This window comes from Trichosurus vulpecula, chromosome 2, assembly GCF_011100635.1.
Source record: "Trichosurus vulpecula isolate mTriVul1 chromosome 2, mTriVul1.pri, whole genome shotgun sequence".
Lineage (NCBI taxonomy): Eukaryota > Metazoa > Chordata > Mammalia > Diprotodontia > Phalangeridae > Trichosurus > Trichosurus vulpecula.
In genome coordinates this window covers 443331859-443346031 of record NC_050574.1, presented here as the reverse complement: position 1 = coordinate 443346031, position 14173 = coordinate 443331859, and the positions used below count along the sequence as shown (strand labels likewise).

At 38.5% G+C, this 14173-nt stretch overlaps 1 protein-coding gene across 5 annotated transcripts in view; it reads left to right on the top strand.

Annotated features, from left to right (window-relative positions):
• Window positions 1-14173, top strand: part of GK (glycerol kinase) — an 85067-nt gene that overhangs the window by 54265 nt on the left and 16629 nt on the right. The gene's annotated exons all lie outside the window — the stretch shown is intronic.

Sequence of the window (14173 nt, the reverse complement as noted above, 5' to 3'; positions counted from 1 at the left end):
AAATTCAAATGATTCCTTTATGAATTACTCTTAAATTCAATATTGCTTTATTAAATGATTTATGCAGCTGACCTAATAAATAATTGAATTCTTATACCGTGACACCTATATCCAATCTAAAACTTTAGAAATTACCACTATTTTAAATACTCTATAATTTGCAATCATTCCCTAGGTGTGTGAGAGCTTTAATTTGTATTTTATATCTTTTCTTTTTGTCACATTTTATATAGCGTAATGCTTTCATATATATGGCAACTCCATTGAAAAGTTTATTCTTCCCCATATATTCTTTGTCCCTACAATGTATACAGATCAAGCCTATACAACCTGTAGCCCACTGGCCACTTGTGGCATGCCAAAGGATTTTGGGCGGCCCCTGAAATGTAGAGGATCCTCTACATTTTTCACCGGCCGCCCAAAATCCTTTGGCATGCCACAAGTGGCCCATGCACCGTAGGTTGTACAGGCTTGATATAAATTATATTGACTTCAGAATAGATTGTTGTTGTTCACTTATTCTCCTGCTCACATGTTCACTTTTTTGCTTCTATTTAATTTCTTTCCATATATGTTGTGTCTATTTAGTACATAAATCAACAACAGAATAACTGAATTTGCTTTGCAAGGGACCTTAGTTGCTGGTCATCTGGTCTAACCTCTATCCATTCTCTTACTTCCAGTCAACAGGTGACCCACCATCTCCTGAGGGACCCATTCCCCTTCTGCATACTTCTGATTATTAGAACATTTTTGCTAAAATCCATCCTAAATTTCCCCTTTGTAATTTATGCTCATTTCTCTATGTCCTGTCCCTAGGAGCCAAACAGAACAAGTCTAATTACCCTTTTCTATGACAGCCAACTCCGTGTTTTTTAAGATGACCGTCATTTGCCCCCTGAGGCTTCTCTTCTTCAGACTATATATCCTCAGATCCTTCAACTATTCTATACATGACATCACCATCCTGGTTGGTCTCATCTGCATATTCTCCAACTTATTTTTTTTTAAAATTTATTTAACATATTTAGTTTTCAGCATTGATTTTCACAAGAGTTTGGATTACAAATTTTCTCCCCATTTCTACCCTCCCCCCCACTCCAAGATGGTGTATATTCTGGTTGCCCTGTTCCCCAGTCAGCGATCCCCTCTGTCACCCCACTCCCCTCCCATCCCCTTTTCCCTTCCTGTCTTGTAGGGCAAGATAAATTTTTACACCCCATTGCCTGTGTATCTTATTTTCTTGTTGCATGCAAAAATATTTTTGTTTGTTTTTGAACATCTGTTTTTAAAACTTTGAGTTCCAAATTCTCTCCCCTCTTCCCTTCCCATCCACCCTCCCTAAGAAGTCAAGCAATTCAACATAGGCCACATGTGTATCATTATGGATAACCCTTCCACAATACTCATGTTGTGAAAGACTAACTATATTTTGCTCCTTCCCAACCCATCCTCCTTTATTGAATTTTCTCCCTTGATCCTGTCCCCTTTCGAAAGTGTTTGTTTTTGACTACCTCCACCCCCATCTGCCCTCCCCTCCATCATCCCCCCAATTTTTTTTTTATCTTCTTCCCTCTTCTTTCCTGTGGGGTAAGATTCCCAATTGGGTATGTATGGTATTCCCTCCTTAGGCCAAATCTGATGAGAGCAATGTTCACTCATTCCCCCCTCATCCGCCCTCTCCCCTCCTCCCACAGAACTGCTTCCTCTTGCCACCTTTATGGGGGATAATCCATCCCATTCTCTCTCCTTATCTCCCTCTCTCAGTATGTTGCTCTCTCATCCCTTAATTTGATTTTATTTCTTTTAGATATCTTCCCTTCATCTTCAACTCACCCTGTGTCCGCTCTCTCCCTCTCTCTCTCTCTCTCTCTCCATATATATATATATATATATATATATATATATATATATATATGTATGTATGTATGTATGTATGTATATACACATACACACATAGATATATACATACATACACATTCACCCATATATATACATAAACATATATGTATGCATATTCCCTTCAGCTACCCTAATACTGAGGTCTCATGAATCATACACATCATCTTTCCATGTAGGAATGTCAACAAAACAGTTCACCTTTAGTAAGTCCCTTGCAATTTCTTTTTCTTGTTCTTTTTCTTGATTACCTTTTCATGCTTCTCTTGATTCTTGTGTTTGAAAGTCAAATTTTCTATTCAGTTCTGGTCTTTTCACTGAGAAAGCTTGAAAGTCCTCTATTTTATTGAAAGTCCATATTTTGCCTTGGAGCATGATACTCAGTTTTGCTGGGTAGGTGATTCTAGGTTTTAATCCTAGCTCCATTGACCTCCGGAATATCGTATTCCAAGCCCTTCGATCTCTTAATGTAGAGGCTGCCAGATCTTGGGTTATTCTGATTGGGTTTCCACAATACTCAAATTGTTTCTTTCTGGCTGCTTGCAGTATTTTCTCCTTGATCTGGGAGCTCTGGAATTTGGCGACAATATTCCTTGGAGATTTCTTTTTGTGATCTATTTGAGGAGGCGATCGATGGATTCTTTCAATTTCTATTTTGCCTTGTGGCTCTAGAATATCAGGGCAGTTCTCCTTGATAATTTCTTGAAAGATGGTATCTAGGCTCTTTTTTTGATCATGGTTTTCAGGTAGTCTAATAATTTTTAAATTATCTCTCCTGGATCTATTTTCCAGGTCAGTGGTTTTTCCAAGGAGATATTTCACATTGTCTTCCATTTTTTCATTCCTCTGGTTCTGTTTTATAATATCCTGATTTCTCATAAAGTCACTAGCTTCCACTTCCTCCAATCTAATTTTTAAAGTAGTATTTTCTTCAGTGGCCTTTTGGACCTCCTTTTCCATTTGGCTAATTCTGCCTTTCAAGGCATTCTTCTCCTCATTGGCTTTTTGGAGCTCTTTTGCCATTTGAGTTAGTCTGTTTTTTAAGGTGTTGTTTTCTTCAGTGTATTTTTTCAGTATTTTTTTGGGTCTCTTTTAGCAAGTCATTGACTTGTTTTTCATGGTTTTCTTGCATCCTTCTCATTTCTCTTCCCAATTTTTCCTCTACTTCTCTAACTTGCTTTTCCAAATCCTTTTTGAGCTCTTCCATGGCCTGGGACCAGTTCATGTTTTTCTTGGAGGCTGTTGGTGTAAGCTCTTGCACTTTATTGACTTCTTTAGGCTGTATGTTTTGGTCTTCTTTGTCACCAAAGAAAGAATCCAAAGTCTGAGACTGAATCTGGGCGCGTCTGCCTGGCCATATTCCCAACCAACTAACTTGACCCTTGAGTTTTTCAGTGGGGTATGACTGCTTGTAGACTAACGAGTTCTATGTTCCATGTTTGGGGGGGAAGTGCCAGCTCTGTCAGACCCGCACTACTCCTTCCCCAAGAACCCCCAGTCCAGACTGGGCTTAGATCTTCAGCAGGCTGTTGCACTCCTGCTCTGATCCGCCACTTAATTCCTCCCACCAGGTGGGCCTGGAGCCAGAAGTAACAACAGCTGTAGCTGCCCCACCTCCGCTGCCCCCCGGGGCTGGAAGCCTAACCGCGAACTCCTTCTACTCCCACAGCTTTTCCCACTAACCTTCTCTGTTGTCTTTGGTGTTTGTGAGTTAAGGAGTCTGGTAACTGCTGCAGCTCACTGATTCAGGGCGCTAGGGCCCCCTCCGCCCGGCTTCTGGTCTGGATGGTCGGCCCCCTCCGCCCGGCTTCTGGTCTGGATGGTCCACATCGTTCAGGCTGGGTTGTGCTCCACTCCGTTCCCAGCTCCCAGCTCCCAGCTCCATGTGGGATAGACCTCACCCAGAGACCATCTAGGCTGTCCTGGGCTGGAGCCCTGCTTCCCTCTGCTGTTTTGTGGGTTCTGCCGTTCTAGAATTGGTTCAGAGCCATTTTTTATAGGTTTTTGGAGGGACTCCGTACGGAGCTCACACTAGTTCCTGCTTACCACTTCTCCAACTTATTAAATCACTGTAATAGCGTGAACCGTGATGGCCAGAGTTAATAAGCAAAATACTCCAGATATGGTGTCAATAGGGCAGAACTCAGAGCACTCACCTTATTCCTGGACCTCATGCTTCTCAGTGCAACCCACATTCACATTAGCTTTTTTGATTGCTACATCCTGCTGATGACTCTTTGAACTTGTAGTCCCCTAAAACTCTTCTTTTTAAGGGCACACTACTTTCTGCTCCCAGATTTCCTCTCTACTTCTTGTACTTATGAAGTTAATATTTTCAACACAAACATAATATTTATATTTATCCTTGTTGAATTTCATCTTATTAGATTCAGTCCATTTCTCTAGCCTCTTTTTGGCGTCCTGTCATCTAGTATGCTCTTCCAGCTTTGTCCCATCTGCAGGTTTGATGTCATCTGTCCATTTATCCAAGTCTTTTAATACAATGTTAAATAGCACAGGGCCAAGCACAAATCCCTGGAGTACCTGCCATGTTGACCTTAAACCATTAATAACTACTCAATGAGTTTAGCCATTCAACCAGTTTTGAATTCATCTTACTGTGTAGTCTAAATTTTCTACCTTTTCCATGATAATAATATGTTCTTTATCAAAAACTTTGCTAAATCTAAGTAAACTATATCTTCAGCATTCTTCATTCCGCTGATAATCTAGTAGTAACCCTGTCAAGAAAGGAAATGAGGTTCATACTTGTTCTTGTTGAAACCATTCTGGCTTTTTGAAATCACTGCTTCCCTTTCTAGATGTTCATCAATCATTTCTTTAATCGTCTGTTGTAGAATTTTTCCCAGGATTCAAAGTCAAGATCACAAACTATTCTCTTCCTTTTTTTTCTCCCATAACTGGAACAACATTTTACTTTCTACAGTTCTGTAGCACTCATCTCATTCTTCATGATCTTTTAACAATTACATGTGGTGGCTCAGTAATCACGTCTGCCAGTTCTTTCTGTATCCAAGGATGTATTCCATCTATTCTAGGTGACCTCAGTTCATTAAAGACAACTTATCATCCCCTTCTTTATCTTGACTATCAGCCATTAGCAATTTTTCTTAAGTCATATCTTGTACAAGATCTCCTTGGCAGAGAAAGCAGAAGCAAAAAAAGAGAATTCAATATTTCAGCCTTCTCTTTTCACTTGCTCTCATTCCCATAATCCCAGGCACTGGCTCTTTCCTTCTTTCATCCTCAAGAAAGAGCTATTAGCTTAAAAAAAAATAACAACAAATACTTTATTATGCTTAGCTTTCCTCATCATCTTCCTCTCATTTTGAGTTTTAGCATCTCGACATTGTTTTTACTGGACCCTGTGCCCAGGTCTTCTTACTTCTCACATCTGTTTTCCATCTCCATATTTTTTAATGTAAGTTGTTTGAAATCTCTAAATCCATATCCAGTCTCAGATAAGTCCTGTTTTTCCTCATTGAGTTTTTTCCCTTTGTGTCTTCAGAATTTCATTCTTGAGAGTTTCCCATCCATCCTCAGGACTTCCCTATATCATTTAAGTTCTTGGGACCTTATCTGCCCTTCCTTTGAACCCTGTGAGATTTGCTTTCCTAAAATTTAGGCTATATCTCAAATTATGCCTGACTTTCGTCTCCTTTTTTATTCCAAAGTTTAGGAGTAACTGGTCTTTTCCCCCTACAAGTTTCCACCATTGGTACCCTATTAGTGACAATTAGATCCAGTATAGAATTTCCCCATATTGATTCTTCTTTGCTTTGAAGGATGCAATTATCATTAAGGTAAGTCAAAAGATATTAGTTCTTTTTTTGACAAAAAAAGGCCTCTAGCAGATGTCTAGAAAGTCTAATATCATGATAGCATGCTTCCAGGTTAGGCTTGTGATCTGGTTTAGACTCCTGGTTTGCTTCCTTCCTTTATCTGGTTAGGTAATCTGTAGTATATTCCTATGACAAAATAGCTTCCATTTTTCCCTTCATTGATCTTTGCCCAAATGTTCTTCACTATGCTGCCCCCTTCTGGTTGTTACTCCCACTATACACTTTTTACTCAAACTATTTCTTTAGAATAAGGTATAAACAGAATTTCATCCCACTAAATCACAATGATATGTGTAAGATCAAACTTGCTTCCTCAGGTTATGACCTCTAGTTCCTATTGCTTGTTGCATAGATTTTAGGCATTGGTGTATAGACTTTTGAGTGTCCATGGGCTTTAGTTCTGGCCTTTACTGCCTTGGATTTTGTCTACTGTGAACTTGTGACTCATAGAGATTTGCTGGTGTTAGATACAAACATCACAAAGTCATTGAAATTCCTGCAAAATACCACCTTTTCTCCATACTAATTTAGACTCACCTTTTTTTTTTTTTAAAGATTTGTCAATCTAACCATCTAAGTACCTCTTTAAGATGTTTATTTAGTCTTTTTACACCTTTTGGTAATTTAACTACTGCTCTACATTTCCTTTTCTTTTTCATACTAATTCCTTTGTTTCACCAGTTTGTTTTTCTTATCACCTTACTTTACCGTATTAAACCTATCAGTTGTTTGCTTACCTCTTCTTACTTGTCCAGCAAAACAACCTTCTTGAGTCTCTGTCTTATGATCCCTATTACTTGTGATCATGTCTGATGCTGCTTTTTTTTTAACCTTTTTTGTACAGAAGCCAGAAATAGAATCTGAAGCTGGATATTGTTCTGTCTCAAATTTTTCTCAATTTCTCCAAATCTCAATCTCTACTTCTTCATTATTCATCTTTTTTATTTTGTTCAGGTCTTCTCTCTTTTCCCTCTCTTTTTCGGTGGAAGTTGGAAGTGAAATTCTTCTCTCAAAATAGAAATCTTTTCTGCTACAATGAAGGCAAATAATTACCTATCTTGGCTTTACTGGACACTTGGTTTGGGGGAGTGAGATAGCAAATATCTTTTTTTCTTTTCTTTCAGTTTTCATTAGTAGAAAAGTACTTACTTTACATTGAGCTTAAATCTTCCTACCTCTACTTTGCATCTATGGGCCTAGTTCTAGTCTATACAGAATAAACTTATTACCCACCCATGCAAAATAATAATCCTACAGATATTAGAAGAGCTTTCTTCCTTTGTCCATGATACCCCTCTCCCCACCCCCAACTCCATCTTCTCTAGACTAAATATCTTGAATTCCTTCAGTCTCTTTATGACTTGAATTTGAGTTACGTCACAGTCATGATTATCTTCTTCTGGATACGTTCTGTTTGCCATTGCTCCTCTTAAAACTGTAGTGCCTAGTATATGAAATGGGACTATTGCCTGCCTCAGTATGATTTTATCTTTCTGTCATGCAGCTTAATACTAAATATGTGCTCTCTCATTTGACTCTCACAGCAACTCCAAACATAGATACTATTACTGTTGTTGCTGCTGCTTGGTTATTTCAGTCATGTCCAAGTCTTCATGACCTCATTTGGGGTTTTCTGGGCAAAGATACTGGAATGGTTTGCTGTTTCCTTCTCTAGTTCATTTCACATATGAGGGAACTGAGGCAAACAGGGTTAAATGATTTGCTGAGATTAAGCGACAAGCTTCCCCGGCTAGTAGTGTCTGAGGCCAAATTTGAATTTAGGAAGTCTTTCTGACTCCAGCATTAGCACTCTAACCGCAGCGCCACCTAGCTGCCCCATAAGCTTTGTACCTTATGCTTAATACTGTTGGCTCATACTGAATTTGTCGGTATATGACCTACTGTTGAGTCTACATCTGTCCTGTGCTTGTGCAATTGATTACTTGAACCCAAATGTTTAAATTTTATCTAATTAGCTCAGAATTTCAGCTTGTTGAAAATTTTTGATTCTGTCATCAAATATATTATCTATCTTAGCTTTTTACCATCAGAAAATTTCATAAACATTTTAGATCTAGATACTTATTGTTAAAACACACATACACACACACACACACACACACACACACACACCCCAAGAGCTCTTTGGCATCAATTTTCTTATTTTAAAAATGAAGTAGTTGAGCTACATGATCTTTTCCACTTTTAAAATTGTTTGACAGGACAAAGGATAGAGTTTCCTCTCTAGATTGGTATTGATTCATTAATCAAATGTTAGATAGTTGTTCATGTAGCTAAAACTTCATCTAACACATTTTCCATCCTACATTCTCTTGTCTGAAAGGTTTTAATAATGGAAGGCTCTGTCAAATGCATCAGTGAAAGTTAATAGAAAATTAGGTTATATCTATTGAATTCCAATTTTCTACCAATTTAATAACCCACTTTGTTCAGGTTTCCTGTGTTAGTACAGGGCATATTATTCTCTTTGATAGGTTTTCGCAGAGCATTTTCTTTATTAATCCAATTTAATATCTTGAGAGATGTCATCATACTACATAGTTTTGAAGTATGATGATTGAATCAAAGATTTTTTTTTTTCTGGAGTCACATATTTTGTTCATAGTGGATGCTTAATAAATGTTTCTGAATCAAAGTAAATTCACTTCACTTAAGATGTAGCATCATGTATTAGCACTACACTGGGTTGAGCTAAATTTGCCAATAGTTAGTTGTGTGGCTTTTTACAAATCACTTAATCTCTCTGTATCTTAGTATTTTTCATTATCAACTTGAGAAACTTGGACTAGAAAAAAATAATGGATCCCTTGTAGCTCAGATTGTTCCCAAGCCTTTGTATGTCTTCAAAAGATTTAGGATATAACTAACCTAAGATGTCTTATCTATCCATTGTAAACTTTGTTAGATTAAGATATACCACCTTTGAAAATAAGTTTTTTTAGTTCTGTCTTTGGAGTAAGAGTTTCATGCATTTTCTACATTGTTTAACATTTTTATTTCTTCTTAATATTTCTTTAAAATTTGGGGAAGGGTATATTATTTTATTCTAGGATCTAATAAGTAAAGTTTACAAATCTCTCTCCATGGCTTTACAAACCCAGTTGTCATCTTCCCAGACTGGAAAGTTCTTTTTTTTTTTTAAAAAAACTTAGTATTGCATACACATCTTTATCTGGTGCTAAAAATTAGTTCTATTATTTCTTTCTTGAATTACTGAAACTAGAATTATACCCAGTATTTTAGGTTTCTAGTAACTTTTGTGTAAAGGTAGGGTGTTTATTATTTTCTGCATCTTTCCTGAGGATACTTCCAAAGCAGCACATTTGGTGAATCTCTGCAGCAGGCAGAGTTCATTTACTTAGATCCTTTTAGAGATGTACTTTCATCAAATCCATTATAGAATCACTGATTTTTTTTTAGATCATTTAGTTCAGCTGCCTCATTTAAAAGATGAGGAAACAGACCCAGAGTAGTTAACTGCCTGGTCTAAGGTGGTTTTGGATTCTTTTTCTTTAACGTACTTCATACAATCATTGGCTTCAGCATTAGTTAATGATGGTCTATTGAGAACACTATGGAAGTGTTCAGCCCACCTCTCAAGGATCACGTCCTTATCACTGATCGCTGGCTCCATCATCAATGAGTAATTGAGATACATCAGAAGTCTTTGGTCCATAAATAGTCTTCAGGACATCATAGAAGCACTTCAGATTATTACTGTTGGCATAAAACTGTATCTCCACTGCCTTCTTTTACTGAGCCAAGAATCGTGCAGCTCTCTAAGCATCACTTGTACTTTACTTTTGATTGAGTTAAATGCTCCCTTCTTGTGTTCTGCTGGTAAATCCTTTGGAGTTTCATTCTCATTTCTCACTTAGCAGCTTCTGAATTACCTCATCATTTTCATCAAACCAGTCCTGACGTTTGTGAGTGTTCTGGCCCAGATGAGCAAATGTGGTGCTGTACACCAAGTCTCTGAAAGCTGCCCGTTCCTTTTCTTTCTACTATTACTGTGTGCTGACTCAGCTTTCCCTCCAAGGTCAGCAATAAATTTTTCACTCGTGGAGAAGCACTCCAATCTTTCCTTTGATACTGTCAGCAATGTGGTACAGGCCCATACCACCTCACACTTGGACTGCAGTAGTAGTCTACTGCTTGGTCCGCCTCTCCAGAAGTGAGGAAGAATTTCCTCACTCCAATCCATCCTCCATTCAGCTGCCAGTGATTTTTCTAGAGTTCAGGTCTGACCAGGTCTGTCTGTCTCTCTCTCTGTCGCACATACACACACATACACACACACACACACACCCCTTCTCTCTTCCCCTCCCCCCAACTCTGGTGGCTCCCTATCACCTCCAGCATCAAATACAAAATCTTCTGGTGTTGGAAGTGCTTCATAATTTATCCCACTCCTACCTTTCCAGTCTTCTTACACTTTACTCAATGGTTTCCTGGCTGTTTCATGAACAAGACACTCTATCTCTCAGCTCTGGGCATTCTCTTTGGCTGCCTCTCATGCCCAGAATGCTCTTTCTCCTCAACTCCAACTACTGAATTCCCTGGCTTCCATAAGTCCCAGCTAAAATAATATCTTTTACAGAAAGCTTTTTCCAATCCTTCCTATTTCTCTAGTGCTCTGTTAAACTCTGTTAATTTATTTCCTTTTTTTCTGTATGTAGCTTGTTTGTCCTTATTTGTTTGTTTGTTGTCTTCCCCATTAGAACATGAGCTCCTTGAGGGCAGGGACTGTCTTTTGCCTCTTTTTGTTTACCTAGAACTTACACGGTGCCTGCCACATAGGAGGTGCTTAATAAATGCTCATTGATTAACTGACTGAAATAAATTGCCCAAGTTGACACAAGTAGTATTTAGCAGGGCCAGGATTTGAACCCATCTTCTGACTCCAAATTTGTCACTCTTCCCACCATACCATTCAGTCATGCCATCCAGTCTAGTATTTCAAGCCTGTTGTTTGGAAAAGAAAATTTGGTGGTAGCATTCACCCTGTCTTACAGATTAAAGATTCAGTGAGTCTTCCTGTCTCATTGTCAGAACTCTTGATCAAATAAATCTGATGACTTTAAATAAAAGAGAGGAAGCCAGCTGAGAATTTTTAATATTGTATTTAGAGTTCCTTACAAGGGAATGCTAAATTCATTTTTCACTGTCCTAATTGTTTGAAGGCCCAGAATTTACAAGAGATTCAAATCACACATTTGTGTATATGTATGGCATCTGTTTACACGCGCACGCGTGTGCGTGTGTGTGTGTGTGTGTGTTTGTGTGTGTGTGTGTGTGTTAAATCCCAGAGATGGGATTTAAACCCATCGAAGCTGATGAGATATCTAAGAGAAAGTGTAGCAAGAAAAAAGGGGAAAGAGCCCAAGAGGACCTTCATAGTAAAGGACAGGAGAGGGATGATGATCCAGCAAAGAATACTGAAGAAGAGGGGAAGTATCAGGCAGGAACAGTGTTACACAAGCCAGATCAGGGAAGAGTGTCCTGTCCAGGAGGACCTTCATAGTAAAGGATAGGAGAGGGATGATGATTCAGCAAAGAATACTGAAAAAGAGGAGGAACATCAGGCAGGAACAGTGTTACGCAGGCCAAATCAGCGAAGAGTGTCCTGTCCAGGAGGACAGCCTAGCCAGCAGCATCAAAAGCTGCAGAACAGATGAGGTGTGATAAAAGGCTATCCCATTGAACAATTCAAGAGACCTTGGAGCCTTAAAGTAACCTTTGGGGGAGAGCATTTTCAATAGTTATGGGATGAGTCACGGCTTGTTTGAGAAGTAAAATGAATTGTGAGTAAATAGAAATATAAATGATTTTTTGTCCAGGATTTTGGTGTTAAAAGGGAGAAGATAGAGGATGATCACCGCAGGGTGAAGTAAGGGGCTTTTTTCCTAATGTTATAGAAACCGTGATTCAGAAGAACTGATTACAGATCGTCTTCTGACAAATGATGGATTCAAGATGTAGAATGCATCATATTTTTGGATATGGCCAATTCAGGAATTGGCTTGACTGGTTTTTTACCTGACTATTGTATATCCATTACCAAGATTTTGTTTTCCAACTAGTATAGCGATGAGGGAGAGAAAATAAACTTTTGCTAATTGAAAATTAATTAAAATGTGATACATTAGTACTTGTAGGCAATTAAGAAAAAGTCAATAGATAGGAGATATTTAATATGATAAAGGCAACGAGTGATGGGGCAAGGTCCTAAGGGAGATGAGATAAAGGGCAAAAGAGAGCAATTGACATTGACAAGAAGACCCATCTTCCTCTCAGAGACAGGTGGTGAAGAGAAGATGATAAAAAGAATGAGTTGGGAGCTTGAGAAGAGAAGATCTAGAATTGTTTTCAGCTGCTTAGGGCAGTGGGATAGAGTCAATCAAGGATCAATAAAGGTTGTGCCCTGTGGCAGTGAGAGCCCCACTGATTTTTTTTGTTCAATCATTCTCAGTTGTGTGTGACTCTGTGGGACCCCATTTGGTGTTTTCATGACAAAGATGCTGGAGTGGTTTGCTCTTTTCTTTTCTAGCTCATTTTAGATATGAGGAAATTGAGGCAAAAAGGGCTAAGGGACTTGCCCAGGGTCACACAGTAAGTCCTAAGGCTAGATTTGAATTCAAGAAGATGAGTCTTCCTGACTCCAGACTCTTGCTCTATCATGAATTTGTAGTAGATACAGTTAACAGGATTATATAATGGTAGTTCAGGAGTACAAGTGAAGAAGGCAGACAGTGAGGGTGATGGAGGCTGCTCAGTGCATAAACAAGAGAAGGAGGGGGTGTGGAAGAGATTCAGACATGGAGGATAGTCTGTTATTTAATTTGTCAACTTGGTCAGGAGTATGAGGAAAAGAAAACGGTGAGGTATCTGAGGTGATGGACTAGGAGAACAGAAAGGAACAGAGTGACAATCAACACTTATTATAATCCCTGCTCTCAAAGAGCTCATGTTCTCATTGGGGAGGCAGTGTGCAAACATTAGGAGCAAGACTGAAGAAGACATGGAAGGAGAGGAGACTGTGATGAGAGAGGGGAATGGGAGTTCAATAGTAGTTATGAGCAGTGGTGAGATAAAAGAGGGGCACCAGCATGTGTATTAAAGCCCCTAAATGTGAAAGTGCTTCTTTTGGGGGGTAGGGGGCACTTAGGAGGGAAAGAACAGCCACCTGGAAGCCAAGAGATCATAGCAACAAGAAGATAGACTGAATGTAATAAACAGAGTAAACCTCGAAGGAGAAGAATTTGCTGAGTGGTGGCAGAGAAAGGATTCAAAAACTTCAATGGAAATAAGAGTATAGGACAGAAGAAAGAAGAAGAGACAGTATGTTAAAGGGCCTGAGAAATGGGACGATCAGTCCAGGGGAGGGTCTCCAGGGATGTTATATTTTCCAGAGAGCCAGATTTTTGTAATGTAAGATGGGAAACGTATGAAAAGAAGATACTCAGGATGAAGGGAAGTTGAATGATTTGAGCAGGAGTTAAAGCCCACAATGCAGGTTGAGGACTGGAGAATGGTAGAATTGAACTAGGTGGAAAACAAGAATGCAAAGGAAGTTGTTGCAGAAAGTTAGAACTGAATCACTGAAGTTACATATAAACAATTAAAATGCACAAAATAGAAAAATCTATTAGCAAATTTATAACTTAGTTATATTATAGCTCTTTTGTTATAGGCATAGTCATTTTTTTAGCCTTTAAGTCCCTATACCTTCTTCACTTGATTTAAGATAGACCCCTGCTAAGAAGTGTAAATCAGTTGGTATTGAGTTATGTTAGTAAAAATTCATGGACCAGAAGTCTTAACAGACAATAGTTGTGTCAATAAATTTATAAAGTTCTTGAAACATGTATTTATTTGAAAGTTGACCTGTAAATGTCATCATAATTAATGAATTTTCTGTTTTGGACATTAAACTACCCCTAAAAAGGTGCATATATTTATTTGCACATAAACGTGTACCCAAAACATACACACACAGTGTACATACACAGGTGACTTTAAACATATCTTCAATTTTCCAAAACACAGACAAAAAATTACCTTATATTCAGACAAAGTAACAAAGGTGTAACAAAGGTGTGTGCTATAAATGTCTGCGTACAGTGAAAATTTATCTTATTGACTCCCCTTTGCTAAAACATATAATATGTATTCAGCTCAGTCGCTTTTCAGTCATGTCCTATTTTTCATGACTCCATTTGGGGTTTTCTTCACAAAGATATTGGAGTAGTTTGCCATTTCCTTCTCCAACTCATTTTAGAGATGACGAAACTGAGGCAAACAGGGTTAAGGGCCTTCTCCAGGGTCATGCAGCTAGTGGAATGTCTGAGGCCAGATTTTGGCTCAGGAAGATAAGTCTTCCTGACTTT